The sequence below is a fragment of the Equus caballus genome, chromosome X, assembly GCF_041296265.1.
Source record: "Equus caballus isolate H_3958 breed thoroughbred chromosome X, TB-T2T, whole genome shotgun sequence".
Taxonomy (NCBI): Eukaryota; Metazoa; Chordata; class Mammalia; order Perissodactyla; family Equidae; genus Equus; species Equus caballus.
This window is the reverse complement of record NC_091715.1, coordinates 1221298-1237064: the sequence shown is the minus strand read 5'-3', so window position 1 is coordinate 1237064 and position 15767 is coordinate 1221298.

The following is a 15767-nucleotide window of genomic DNA, read 5'->3' as shown; positions in this document are numbered from 1 at the left end:
AGCCGGCTCTTTCTACTTGTGAGCGCAAATACAGTAACTTTGAGATATCGAACGTTCCCCACTTTGGCCACTTAAGTCATTCTTAGTTAATCCTTCCCATTTTGTTAGATACTTGCAAGCATTGTTTCCATACAGGAAACCAGCTGGAGTTCCATTGGGAGGTCGTCCATCCGGGAGCTGGCCGGCTTTAAAAAGCACGGTTTTCCCATTTTCTTTTTGCTTGTCTGTTTTTGTTTTTTTGTTTTTTTTAAATAAAGTCTGAATAACTTCTAAGGACAGTGTAGTGGGTCAGAAATGTGCTGCCTGTGAGTGTTACTCCCCATAGAAAGGTCGTAAACACTCTCTTACTTGCCTCGGTTTTTCCCTCCGGCTGCCTAATACAGCCGTGGGAGCTCGGAGCGCGGGGTGACCAGCCCTTATGTGCGCGTCCCCGGACGAGCCTGTCATTAATTACCGTGAATGAGAGTGGAGTTCCCTATGGGACCGCTGCACGTAGTGAGGATTGATCCTCTGACACTCCCGCTGAGGTCCTTAGTCACCTAAGGGCGCCTTTTGGTAAAGGCCGGGAGGAGCAAGTGTCCCCTTTCTTCAGAGCTGAAGACATTCAGTCTCTCATTTCTCTATCAAGCAGTTTGTTCAGACTCTATAAACACAATTCTTTCCAATTCAAAGCCAACTTAAAAGGACAACCAACCCAGCTCACTCCAAGCTCCTCTAAGGCCCTGAGGCTTAGGAATTCTCTCTAGGTTTTTCTCCACCTAGGAACTGTACCGGTACCCCTCAAAACCTCTAGTCTTAAGACCTTACCCAGCTCATATAAACTCTTGGACCGTCAACTTAAAGTAAGGAGGTCCGGGTTTCAGGAGAACTCACCAAGGTCACCTGAAGATTGCAGTGATCCGGGGGGCTCAATGGGCCCTTATTGGTACCGAACGCCGGTTTAGTGTAGATTCCAGGTGGCCTCCGGTGGGTGTCTCTGAAATCCTGCCGCGACTACGCCAAGAACTGTCGACGAAAATAATCCATATCCAATCTATAAATGAAAATTTGGGTGAGTTTATTCTGAGCTTAAATCTGAGGATTATAACCGGGGAGAGTCTTTCCACAAAGGGAGAGAGCACTCCAAAGAGGTGGGGGGGTATACAGGGTCGTTATATACCCTATGCACATCCTATAGGTTGTGTATATACACACATCCTATTGTCCTACATATACACACATTCTATTGGTTCTGTATATACGCACATTCTATTTGTTCTGTACATATGCACATCCTATTGGTTCTGTGTATATGCATGTTCTCTTGGTTCTGTATATACTCTCATCCTATTGGTTCTGTATATACTCTCAACTTATTGGTTGTGTGTATACGCACATTCTATTGGTTTTGTATATATGCACATTGTATTGGTTCTGTATATACTCTAATCCTATTGGTTGGGCATATACGCACGTTGTGTTGGTTCTGTATATACGCACATTCTATTGGTTCTTTATATACACACGTTGTCTTCGTTCTGTATATAGGCACATCCCATTGGTTCTGTATATACGCACATCCTATTGGTTGGGTATATACACACATTGTATTTGTTCTGAATATACTCTCATCCTATTGGTTCTGTATATACGCACATTCTACTGTTTCTGTATAAACTCTCATCCCCTATTGGTTCTGTATATACACACATCCCATTGGTTCTGTATATATGCATGTTCTCTCGGTTCTGTATATACGCACATTCTATTGGTTCTGTATATACTCACATCCTATTGGTTCTGCATATACTCTCATCCTATTGGTTCTGTATATGCTCACATCCTATGGGTTCTGTGTATACACTCATTCTATTGGTTCTCTATATACTCTCATCCTATTGGTTCTGCATATCCGCACATCCTATTGGTTCTGTATATACTCTCATCCTATTGGGTCTGTATATAGTCTCATCTTATTGGTTGTCTATATACTCTCACCCTATTGGTCCTGTATATTCGCACATTCTATTGGTTCTGAATATACTCTCATCCTACTGGTTCTGCGTATATGCATGTTCCCTTGCTTCTCTATATACGCACATTCTATTGGTTCTGTAAATACACTCATCCTATTGGTTCTCTATATTCTCTCATCCTATTGGTTCTGTACATATGCACGTTCTCTTGCTTCTGCATATATGCACATTCTATTGGTACTGTATATACCCACGTTCTCTTGGTTCTGTATATACTCTCATGGTATTGGTTCCGTATATGTGCACATTCTCTTGGCTCTGTATATACTCTCATGCTATTGTTTCCGCATATACTCTCATACTATTGGTTCCTTATATACGTACAGCCTTATGGTTCTGTATATACTCTCATCCTATTGGTTCTGTATATACGCACATCCTATTGGTTTTGTATACACGCACATCCTATTGGTTCTCTTTATACTCTCATCCTATTGGTTCTGTATATACTCTCATCCTATTGGTTCTGTATATATTCTCATCCCATTGGTTCTGTATATACGCACGTTCTCTTGTTTCTTTATACACTCTCATCCTATTGGTGCTGTATATACTCTCATCCAATTGGTTCCGTATATACGCACATCCTTTTGGTTCTGTATATACTCTCACCCTATTGGGTCTGTGTATACGCACGTTCTCTTGTTTCTGTAAAAACTGTCATCCTATTGGTTCTGTGTACACTCTCATCCTATTGGTTCTGTATATACTCTCATCCTATTGGTTCTGTATATACGCTCATCCTCTTGGTCCTGTATATAAGCATGTTCTCTTTGCTCTGTATATACTCTGATGCTGTTTGTTCTGTATATATGCACGTTCTCTTGGTTCTGTATATACTCTCATCGTATTGGTTCTGTATATACTCACATCCTATTGGTTCTATATATACGCTCATGCTATTCGTCCAGTATATACACACATTCTATTGGTTGTCTATATACTCTCAGCCTATTGGTTCCATACATACACACATCGTATTTGTTCTGTATATACGCTCATCCTATTGGTTCTGTAAATACTCACATTCTATTGTTTCTGTATATACTCTCATCCTATTGCTTCTGTATATACACACATCCCATTGGTTTTGTATATACGCACATTCTATTATTTCTGTATATACGCTCATCCTATTGGTCTTGTATATAAGCATGTTCTCTTTGTTCTGTATATACTCTGATGCTATTTGTTCTGTATGTACACACTTTCTCGTGGTTCTGTATATACTCTCATCCTACTGGTTCTTTATATACCCTCATCCTATTGGTTCTGTATATACGCACATCCTATTGCTTATGTATATACTCTCATCCTACTGGTTCTTTATATACTCTCATCCTATTGATTCTGTATATATGCACGTTCTCTTGCTTATGTATATACACATATTCTATCGGTTCTGTATATACCCACGTTGTCTTGGTTCCGTATATACGCACATCCTATTAGTTCTTTATATACTCACGTTGTCTTTCTTCTGTATATACGCACATCCCATTGGTTGTGTATATATGCACATCCTATTGGTTCTGTATATATGCACGTTGTCCTGCTTCTGTATATACGCACATCCTATTGGTTCTCAATATACTCTCATCCTATTGGTTCTATATATATGCACATTCTATTGGTTCTCAATCCTATTGGTTCTGTATATACGCACATTCTATTTGTTCTGTATATACTCTCATCCTATTGGTTCTGTATATACACACATCCCATTGTTTCAGTATATACGCACATTCTCCCGGTTATGTATATACACACATTCTATTGGTTCTGTATATAGTGTCCTCCTATTGGTTCTGTATATACACACATTCTTATCGTTCTGTATATACTCTCATCCTATTGGTTCTGTATATACTCTCATCCTATTGGGTCAGTACAATAGCACGTTCTCTTTCTTCCGTATATACGCACATCCTATTGGTTCGGTATATGCGCACATCCTATTGGATCTGTACATACTCTCAACCTATTGGTTCTGTATATATGCACATTCTAGTGGTACTGTATATACGCACATTCTGTTTTTTCTCTATATACTCTCATCCTATTGGTTCTCTATATACTCTCATCCTATTGGTTTTGTATATGCACACATCTATTGGTTCTGTATATACTTTCATCCTATTGGTTCTTTATATACTCTCATCCTATTAGTTCTGTTTATACTCTCATCTTATTGGTTCTCTATATACGCACATTCTATTGGTACTGTATATACTCTCATCCTATTGGTTCTGTATATACGCACATTCTACTGGTTCTGTATATACGCACATTCTATTGGTTCTGTATATACACGCATTCTATTGGTTCTGTATATACACTTGTCCTATTGGTTCTGTATATACACGCATTCTATTGGTTATGTATATACACTTGTCCTATTGGTTCTGTACATACACACGTTCTAGTGCTTCTGTATATACAGTCATCCTATTGGTTATGTACATACTCTCATCCTAATGGTTCTGTATATACACACATTCTATTGGTTATAAATATATGTTCACATCCTATTGGTTCTGTATATACATACATCCTGTTTGTTCTGTATATTCGCACATCCTATTGGTTCTTTACATACTATCCTCCTATTGGTTCTTTATATACTCTCATCCTATTGGTTCTATTTATACCCACAATCTATTGGTTACGTATATGTACACATCCTATTGGTTCTGTGTGTATGAACATTCTGTTTGTTCTGTATATACACTCATCCTATTGGTCATGTATATACGCACATTCTATTGGTCCTGTATATGCAGACATCCTATTGGTTCTATTTACATTCACATTCTATTGGTTCTCTATATACTCTCATCATATTGGTTCTATATATACTCTCATGCTATTGGTTCTGTATATACGCACATTCCATTGGTTCTCTCTATACTCTCATCCTATTGGTTCTGTACATACGCACATCCTATTTGTTCTGTATATACTCTCATCCTATTGGTTCTGTATATACGCACATTCTATTGGTTCTCTCTATACTCTCATCCTATTGGTTCTGTATATACACACATCGTATTGGTTCTGTATATACTCTCATCCTATTCGTTCTGTATATACGCACATCCTATTTGTTCTGTATATACTCTCATCCTATTGGTTCTGTGTAAACGCACATCCTATGGCTTCTGTATATACGCGCATTCTATTGGTTCTGAATATACTCTCATCCTATTGGTTCTGTGTATACGCACATTCCATTGGTTTGGTATATAGTCTCATCCTATTAGTTCTGTATACGCACGTTCTCTTATTTCTGTATATACTCTCATCCTATTGGTTCTGTATATACGGACAACCTATTGGTTAAGTATATATGCACATACTATTGATTCTATTTATACCCACATTCTATTGGTTCTTGTATGTAAGCACATCTTATTGGTTCTATTTATACGCACATTCTATTGGGTCTTTATTTACACTCTTCCTATTGGTCGTGTATATACGCACATTCTATTACTCCTGTATATACACACATTCTATTGGTTCTTTATATACACACGTTGTCTTCGTTCTGTATATAGGCACATCCCATTGGTTCTGCATATACGCACATCCTATTGGTTCTGTATATACACACATTGTATTGGTTCTGAATATACTCTCATCCTATTGGTTCTGTATATACGCAAATTCTATTGTTTCTGTATAAACTCTCATCCCCTATTGGTTCTGTATATACACACATCCCATTGGTTCTGTATATACGCATGTTCTCTCGGTTCTGTATATACGCACATTCTCTTGGTTCTGTATATACTCTCATCCTATTGGTTCTGTATATACTCTCATCCTATTGGTTCTGTATTATATGCTCACATCCTATGGGTTCTGTGTATACACTCATTCTATTGGTTCTCTATATAGTCTCATCCTATTGGTTCCGCATATGCGCACATCCTATTGGTTCTGTATATACTCTCATCCTATTGGTTCTGTATATACTCTCATCTTATTGGTTGTCTATATACTCTCACACTATTGGTTCTGTATATGCGCACATTCTATTGGTTCTGAATATACTCTCATCCTACTGGTTCTGCGTATATGCATGTTCCCTTGGTTCTCTATATACGCACACTCTATTGGTTCTGTAAATACACTCATCCTATTGGTTCTCTATATACTCTCATCCTATTGGTTCTGTATATATGCACGTTCTCTTGCTTCTGCATATATGCACATTCTGTTGGTACTGAATATACCCACGTTCTCTTGGTTCTGTATATACTCTCATGGTATTGGTTCCGTATATGTGCACATTCTCTTGGCTCTGTATATACTCTCATGCTATTGTTTCCGCATATACTCTCATACTATTGGTTCCTTATATACGTACAGCCTTATGGTTCTGTATATACTCTCATCCTATTGGTTCTGTATATACGCACATCCTATTGGTTTTGTATACACGCACATCCTATTGGTTCTCTTTATACTCTCATCCTATTGGTTCTGTATATACTCTCATCGCATTGGTTCTGTATATACTCTCATCCCATTGGTTCTGTATATATTCTCATCCCATTGGTTCTGTATATATTCTCATCCCATTGGTTCTGTATATACGCACGTTCTCTTGTTTCTTTATACACTCTCATCCGATTGGTTCTGTGTATACGCACATTCTATTGGTTTTGTATATATGCACATTCTATTGGTTCTGTATATATTCTCATCCCATTGGTTCTCTTTATACTCTCATCCTATTGGTTCTGTATATATTCTCATCCCATTGGTTCTGTATATACGCACGTTCTCTTGTTTCTTTATACACTCTCATCCTATTGGTGCTGTATATACCCTCATCCTATTGGTTCCGTATATACGCACATCCTTTTGGTTCTGTATATACTCTCACCCTATTGGGTCTGTGTATACGCACGTTCTCTTGTTTCTGTAAAACCTGTCATCCTATTGGTTCTGTGTACACTCTCATCCTATTGGTTCTGTATATACTCTCTTCCTATTGGTTCTGTATATACGCACATTCTATTGTTTCTGTATATACTCTCATCCTATTGCTTCTGTATATACACACATCCCATTTTTTCTGTATATACGCACATTCTATTATTTCTGTATATACGCTCATCCTATTGGTCTTGTATATAAGCATGTTCTCTTTGTTCTGTATATACTCTGATGCTATTTGTTCTGTATGTACACACTTTCTCGTGGTTCTGTATATACTCTCATCCTACTGGTTCTTTATATACCCTCATCCTATTGGTTCTGTATATACGCACATCCTATTGCTTATGTATATACTCTCATCCTACTGGTTCTTTATATACTCTCATCCTATTGATTCTGTATATATGCACGTTCTCTTGCTTATGTATATACACATATTCTATCGGTTCTGTATATACCCACGTTGTCTTGGTTCCGTATATACGCACATTCTATTGGTTCTGTATATACGCACATCCTATTGGTTCTTTATATATGCACATCCTATTGGTTCTGTATATATGCACGTTGTCCTGCTTCTGTATATATGCACATCCTATTGGTTCTCAATATACTCTCATCCTATTGGTTCTATATATATGCACATTCTATTGGTTCTCAATCCTATTGATTCTGTATATACACACATTCTATTGGTTCTCAATATACTCTCATCCTATTGGTTCTGTATATACTTTCATCCTATTGGTTCTGTATATATGTACATCCTTATGGTTCTGTATATATGCACATTCTATTGGTTCTGTATATACTCTCATCCTATTGTTTCTTTATATACACACGTTCTCTTGGTTCTGTATATACTCTCATCCTATTGGTTCTGTATATATGCACGTTCTCTTGCTTCTGTATATACGCACATTCTCTTGGTTCTGTATATACTCTCATCCCATTGCTTCTGTATATACGCACATCCTATTGGTTCTGTATATGCGCATGTTCTCTTCTTTCTGTATATACTCTCATCCTATTGGTTCTGTATATACTCTCATCCTATTGATTCTCTATATATGCACGGTCTCTTGCTTCTGTATGTATGCATATTATATTGGTCCTGTATATACGCACATTCTCTTGGCTCTGTATATACTCTCATGCTATTGTTTCCACAATACTCTCAGGCTATTGGTTCTGTATATACGTACATCCTTATGGTTCTGTATATACTCTCATCCTATTGGTTCTGTATATACGCACATTCTATTGGTTCTGAATATGCTCTCATCCTATTGGTTCTGTGTATACACACATTCTATTGGTTTTGTATATATGCACATCTATTGGTTCTGTATATACTCTTATCCTATTGGTTTTGTATATACGCACATCCTATTGGTTCTATTTATACTCACATTCTATTGGTTCTTGTATGCACGCACAGCCTATTGGTTCTGTATGTACGCACGTTCTGTTATATATGACAGTATATGCCTTGGCTCCAGTCCTAATGGTCAACTGGTGTCTGCAGTATATATGATAGTACAGGCCTTGGGCCCAGTTCTCCTGGTGACGTGGAGCCTACCGTATATATCACAGTACATGCCCAGACTCAGTCCTGCTAGTGATGTTGACGCTACCATATATATGGTAGCATGTGCTGTGGCTCAAGTCCTCCTGCTGTGATGCGGTCTACCATATATATGCTAGTATATGCCTCGGCTCCAGTCCTCCATGTGATTGGAGTCTACCGTATATATCACAGTATATGCCCAGACTCCAGTCTTCATAATGATGAGAAATCAACTGCATGTATGACAGTACATAACCTGGATTCAGTCGTCCAGTTGGTGTGGATGCTACCGTAGATACGACAGTATATGCTCTGCTTCCAGTCCTGCTGGGGAACTGGCGTCTTGGCATGTATCACTGTACATGCCCAGGTCCAATCTTCCAGGTGGTATGGAGTCAGCCATATATATGATAGCGTATATGATAGCATATGCCTTGGCTCCAGTCTTCCTGGTCCTATGGAGTGTAGCATATATGGTAATATTTGCTCTGGCTCCAGTCCCCTTGAGGAAGTGGAGTCTGCTGTATATATCACAGTATACGCCCAGACTCCAGTCTTCCTTGGGGTGTGGAGTCTATGGTATATATGATAGTATATCCCCTGGATCCAGTCCTCCCAGTGACGTGGATGCTACCATAAATATGATAGTATACGCCTCGCCTCCGAGTTTCCTGTTGAAGCAGGGTTTACCGTATATATGACAATACATGTTCTGGTTCCAGTCCTCCTGGTGAAGTGGAGTACACTGTTTATATGATGGTATATGCCTTGGCCCCAGTAATCCTGGTGATGAGGAGTTGACCGTGTATATGATAGTATTTGCCCTGGCTCCAGTCCTCTTGGAGAAGTAGAGTCTACCGTATATATCACAGTATAAACCCAGACTCCAGGCCTCATACTGATATGGACTCTACCATATATATGACAGTGTAAGCCCTGGCAATAGTCCCCCAGGTGATGTGGTGGGTATGTTATATATGACAGTATATGCCTTGGGTCCGGTCCTAATGGTCATGTGGTGTCTACCATATATATGATAGTATAGGCCTTGGCGCCAGTGTTCCTGGTGAAGTGGAGTCTACCGTATATATCACATGATATACCCTGGATGCAGTCCTCCTGGGGAAGTGCCTGCTACCGTAACTATCACAGTATATGCCTTTCCTCCTGTCTTAGAATAGCCAAACCCTATCTGGATTGACCAAAATTCTGCTTCATTCAAGGAGAATTTGCTGTGTGCTCTCAGAGAGTCACTTCACAAGTGATGCCCACTCTCTGAAGACCTTCAGTGAGGGCCGTCTGTGGAAATCGCCTCTCGTGAAGTCAAAATGAGAGCTGCATTAAAGTTTTGGGCTTTTCCAAAGAAATTTTTCCTCCCTTAAGTTCTGTTTGAGCCACAAAAACTGTGTGACTTTACATATGGGAAAAGGATCTTTCCCTTGGTTTTCTTAAAACATACTCTTATTTATGTCGTGCAGTTTGCCACTTAATCCTAAATGTTTGGTGCTTATTAATTTATATTCTTAATAAATAACAGGCTCCCTATAGAGGGATCTTTTTTCTTGTTGCCTTTGCATCCCCTCCAGGGGGTTCTTGGTATGAACCAGCAAGGAAACCTTCAACTCTTTGATGTTGTTGTTTTTGTTGTTGAGGAAGATTAGCCCTGAGCTAACATCTCCTGCCAATCCTCCTCTTTTTTGCTGAGGAAGACTGGCCCTGAGCTAACATGCATGCCCATCTTCCTCTACTTTATATGTGGAAGACCTGCCATAGCATGGCTTGTCAAGCGGCGCCATGTCCGCACCCAGGATCTGAACCCGGGGAACCCTGGGCCCCCGAAGCGGAACATGCGCACTTAACCGCTGCACCACAAGGTCGGCCTCAAATTTTGTATTTTTTAACAGAGAAATTGGTTTTTCTGATGACAAGAGATTGACTTGAGGATTTTAAAAACTTCTAGTATCATACAGTTAGGAATTCTGCATCCATTCTGTTTACATTCTCCATATCACATTAAACTGAGGCATGAATTCTGGTGCAACGATACAGTAACAGTGGGCAAAGTCTTACGCATTTGTCAAAACCCGAACAATGTACACCACCAAGGGTGAACCCTGGTGTCAACAACAAACTTTAGTTAACAATCATGTATCCATACACCTCAATTGTGATGCGGGGTCGGTGAGCCGAGGAGTCGAAAGAAAGATTTCTTAGACTCTCAAGATCTGGCAGTAGTGCTCTTTTATTTACAGAATAGTGTGGAATAGCATGGGGACAGGACCCATGGGCAGTCAGAGCAGCTGCTGCTGCCCCCGCTGACATGGGGACAGGACCCATGGGCAGGCAGAGCTGGTGCGTGGGGACAGGACCCACGGGCAGTCAGAGCTCCTGCTGCTGCCCCGAGTTGAGGGTTAGGGCTAAATTTAAGGCATGGGTATGTGAGTCATCTCTTTACAAGACAAAGGAAAAAAAGTTAAAATGGTACCAGTTCCGGTAGGGTTCGGCCATTGGGCGGTCTCACAACTTTTAGATAAGAATCAAACCGGATTGAGTAAATGGCAGAAGTCACCGCTCAAATATTATCTTCAGCTAAAGACAAAGGAGGATTTTGGGGTGGGGGGGGTCAGTTACATGAGGTTGCCAGACAGGAAACAACTTAAGTTCTTGCCTTCCCCATTAAGAGTTCCCAGAGATAAAGCCATCCCCCCTTCCTCCTGGCGCAGAGAGGGAGGCATGGAGATTTCCTTCACAAATGCAATTGTCTCTGATCAAAAGGCAAACAAATTCCACTCCTCGGAGCCTGCTTCTTATCTGTAGTTTTAAAAGTAACCAGCCTAAAAATCCTCATCATAAACTGTTTTAAAATTAAGCAGCCTAAAAATCCTCATCAATTGTAACAAACGTATCACGTTTATTCAAGATGCTAACCACAGTGGAAACTGTAAGAGTGAGTGGTTATGTGGGAACTGTTGATGCAAAATAACCAATTAACTGTTCTACAGATAGGAGAGATAAGGTGAGTTTTAAGTGAGCCAGGGCGCAGATTATGACCTGGAATGCCTTTTGAAGAAAGGAAGACAGTGACAAATAAAAATGGCAAGAAATAGGATATATTGGAGTATAGGAGGAAGCCATTTGCTATAAGACTAATTCGGCCTGCCTTTGTTTTTTCCAAAAGGGCCTGACTGTGGCTATTGAGCATGCATTGTATATCTGCTTAGACATTTCCTATGGCCAGAACAAAGGCCCTTGAGATAAAGGTGCAACTTCCCCCTACATTGGCATTTCCTTAGGGATAAGCATCTTTCCTTGGGCTAGGAACTGATTGCTGCACTCACCTTTGACCACCCAGCTCACCTGTGACAACCCAGCTCGACACAACAGACTGCCACCCTGCTGCATTCACTGAGACAGAAGACCTACCTGCTGTTTCCATTAATCGCTGTGCCGACAGAGCAGTCTCGTGACTACTGTAAAAGGGACATTTCAATCCTATGTGAAACATCCTCTCTGGGGCTATATCACCACTCTGTGCACCCCGCTTCTTTGGTGCCCTTTCTTCCTTTGGGAAGAAAGGCCCCGGGCCATGGTCCTCAGATTTCAGCTCAGAATAAACTCTCCCAAATTTTCATTTATACATTGGTGATGGATTATTTTCGTCGACAAAAGCATTCTGGAGAAGCATGGTTTTCAGGACAGTCTACCATCTTTTTAGAACAAAGAAGGTAAGTTAAACACACCCAGATTGCATATTCATCAAAGTTTCAAAGAGGCATTCAGTTGCAAATTAGCAGGCCAGCAGGACCTTGGGGTCAGGAAAGGGACTAATATGGGCATTACCAGCAGGGTGTAGGAGGGGAAGTCTGCATTCTTAAGAGAGAGCATCCTTCAGTGGTTAAAGCAGATGTACAATGTGTGTTTCCTAGGCCATAAGTCAGGCTTTTTAGTTCAAGCTGAATCAGTTCTGAACCCGAAGAGTTACCCTGCCGGGAGCCGTGGCTACATCATTTGATCGGCTGTTTGACAGGGTCCAGCCGATTAACGCCGAGGGGTGCAGGGTCGCCCCTTGGTGAAGAATAACCGGCCAGCCCCTCACATAGTTCTGAAACCTGTGCTACTTCTAATTGCCCTTCATTCCTTTTCCTTTCTTAACCTCCAGTTTTCACTCCTTTGGGTGTCTGCTTGGAAGGCACTACCTCCCGGGAAAATGAGATATAGTAAGAGAATGTGACCACCTGCAGGTAACTTTCAAGATATTTTTCAGTTAATTATTGGAGGAGCACACAGTCCCATTTGAGACAAGCAGAAAGGAATCCTGCCCAGATAAGATGTCGAATTAGGTTTATGGCCTCTGTCTGGTTAATGTTTCCGTCTCCCTCCAGTTCTTTGTCTAATATATATATATACATCATCCTTCTAAGTTTGCTGGTTAATTGGATGGTCAAGAAGTATCTATATATTAATCTTGACCTTCTGCTTTCTGTTAAAATGTTATAGAGGTTTTCTCCTAAAAGCAATAAATAATAAATAATTGGTGAGTAGAAGGGCCGAGGGGTGCAGGGATGCGCCTCGGTGAAGAATGGCCGGCCGACACCCCTGATATTTTCTGAATTATATGTATGCTTTCTAGCAAGGTTATGTCTATACTTATTTCTGTTTTTTATTCTTGAAGATATATAGTTTAGCTTAGCTTTTCAGCCCTTTACTTTACTAACAAAATGATACTTTCTCCGGCAGTGTGTTTAAGGGACTGTGAGCTCCACAATCTAAAAGACAAAGGAATGCTTCCACCCCCTAAAGGGCGGGGAAATGTAAAGATGTTTAACTGCCCGCTGAGAATGCAGATAGCCCTGGGGATAAGACACCCTGGAGTCGCCTTTTGTTCCCATTAACCATCTACACTAATGGCGTAAATGATTGAGGGAGGCAGGGATGGCTCCACCAGGATGTAACCAGACGGGCTGCTGTCCTGTCCGGAGGCCTGGACCTTCTCTCTTTGTTTTAACTTTACCATGAATCACAACAGATGCCTAGGTACCTATCCCCTTTAGCTTAGAGACAACAAACACTAGTTAATTGCGGAGAAGACTACCCTTAACCTTATGCTATGTAGAATGGAATGCTAATAAATATTCTTGTGCTCGTTTTTTACTTCCTTATCTCTCTGAGAATATTTGTAGAACTATTTCTGTACTAATCCTGAAAAATATATAAACGACACTTGTGCACAGTAAAGTCGGACTTGCTAACACCAACCCAAGTCTCACGTCCCCTTTATTTTCCCCTCATTGTGCCGACGCCGTCCATCCCTCAGGAACCTGGACTCAGCCGGGGCGGGACCCCGGCATTACCCCATATACTTCGTATGGGATCAGAATTGGCCCCACCAAAACGTGTCTATTTGGCGTGTGTATTTTTAAGAACAAAAGACTGTGAAAGAAACTTTGACCTCCCCACAAGCTGCCTAAAAGAACTTAAGATACAAGGCCTGTTTCAGGATGGAGCTGACGCTTGTATGATGTCAAATAAGTGTGATTCAAAAAGCACCAGCAAGACCATTTTTATCAAAGTTCTGTCTCCACGGACACATTGCTTATAGGCGGCCCAGCAAACCCTTGTTTAATGAATATTTGCATTTCCATCTCCAGGTAAATTGCCTTCTTCCCCGCTGAAGTCCCAAACCACTACCTTGGACATCTTGCATCGTCCTTTGCTGAAGATCGTATTTGAGGTGGTGGCTTCAGCCATTCTGGTGAGGTCTGGTTTTCTCCTTGCCTACATATTATAAAACTTTGTTTGATTTTCTCCTGTTGTTCTGTCTCACGTCAATTTAATTCTTAGATCAGCCAGAAGAACCTAGCGGGTAAAGGACTGGTCTTCTTCCCCTGCAACCTCAATGTGTGAAGATCTCCTGTCAATTGTAACAAATATTGATGCTAGATGCTAATCACAGTGGAAACTGTGGAGGTGGGTGGTTACATGGGAACTCTCCGTACCTGCCTGCTGATTCTTCTGTAAACCTAAACTGCTCTAAAAATAATCTATCATGTAAAAACAAAAGGATTGCCCTCTATCGGTATGCTTGTATTTTCACCAGAAAATTTAGCTGGCTTTGGAAATGAGAAAGCCGAGTTTCTTTTGTTCCCCGTCTCCAGGAAATGCATATTCTCTGCAGACAAACAGTTCCATGCATCTCTTTTCCCCTATGTGCAAATAACAGACCTCCTTCCCCAGTCCCTTCAGGCTGTGGGATTTCGTGGGTGGTTAATTCTGTCCTTCCCTTCCTTCTCCCCACGGGAAGTCCCCGGGAGGTCAGCACATGGGAGTCCAGCCCAAAGATCGGTTGCTTTCCTACAGCTCCATTTGGATCCTTAAGTGCTAATCTCCTTCAATTAAGAATATGGCTTTGGAGCAAGTTGATGGAAGTCTGTTTACGCCAAACAAGTTTTTTCTCTCTGCAAAGTAATGTGCCCCTTGGGTTGTTTCTTACTCCCTATTCATAAAACCAAAGCAACTGTGACTTTTTCTGGCCTGGCCGGCACCTTTCTTTCTTCGTTTGCATAACAAAAAAGGAGCTATTTGCTGAAAAGGAGAACAGAGGGGTTCAAAGGGCAAAGAGAGCCCTTGTTCTTTGAAGAGATAAACAGAGGCCACCAGAGAACTTGATTGATTTCTAGCTGGGGGCAGCCTCTGGCCATTTGCTCCCCTCTCTAAATTTCAGTGTTTTTATTTGCAAAACGGGATAAACAATGATACCACTGAGCTGAATGGGTAATAAGGTTCCAGCAGACTCTCCACCAGGCGTTAAGAACTCAACCAGCACCGGCTAACGTTAATAGGAGGAATCTTTGTAAAGGATTAGCAGGATGATTAACACGCAGTAACCTTTCATTATCAGTAGTAATTCATTATTTTGTCAAAAGAATCGACAGCCCACAAGACGTCTCTGTGGCCGCCAAATCCTTCTTTGCACAGGCAGGCATGCACCCATCCAACTTTCCCCCATGAGGAAGCGTAAAAGGGGAGGGCATTCCAGCCCTTTGTCCCCTACAAAGCCGCTTCTCCCTGGAGTTGTAAGAGGGCTAAGTTGTCACGTGTGGAGTGACATGCTCAGACCCTGCTTTCTGTGACATCTAGGGCTCTCCAGGGAAATAGAGCCGTTAGAGGTTCTGTGTAGCTATAGATATACATAAAGATACAGATATGGATACAGAAACAGATACAGATCT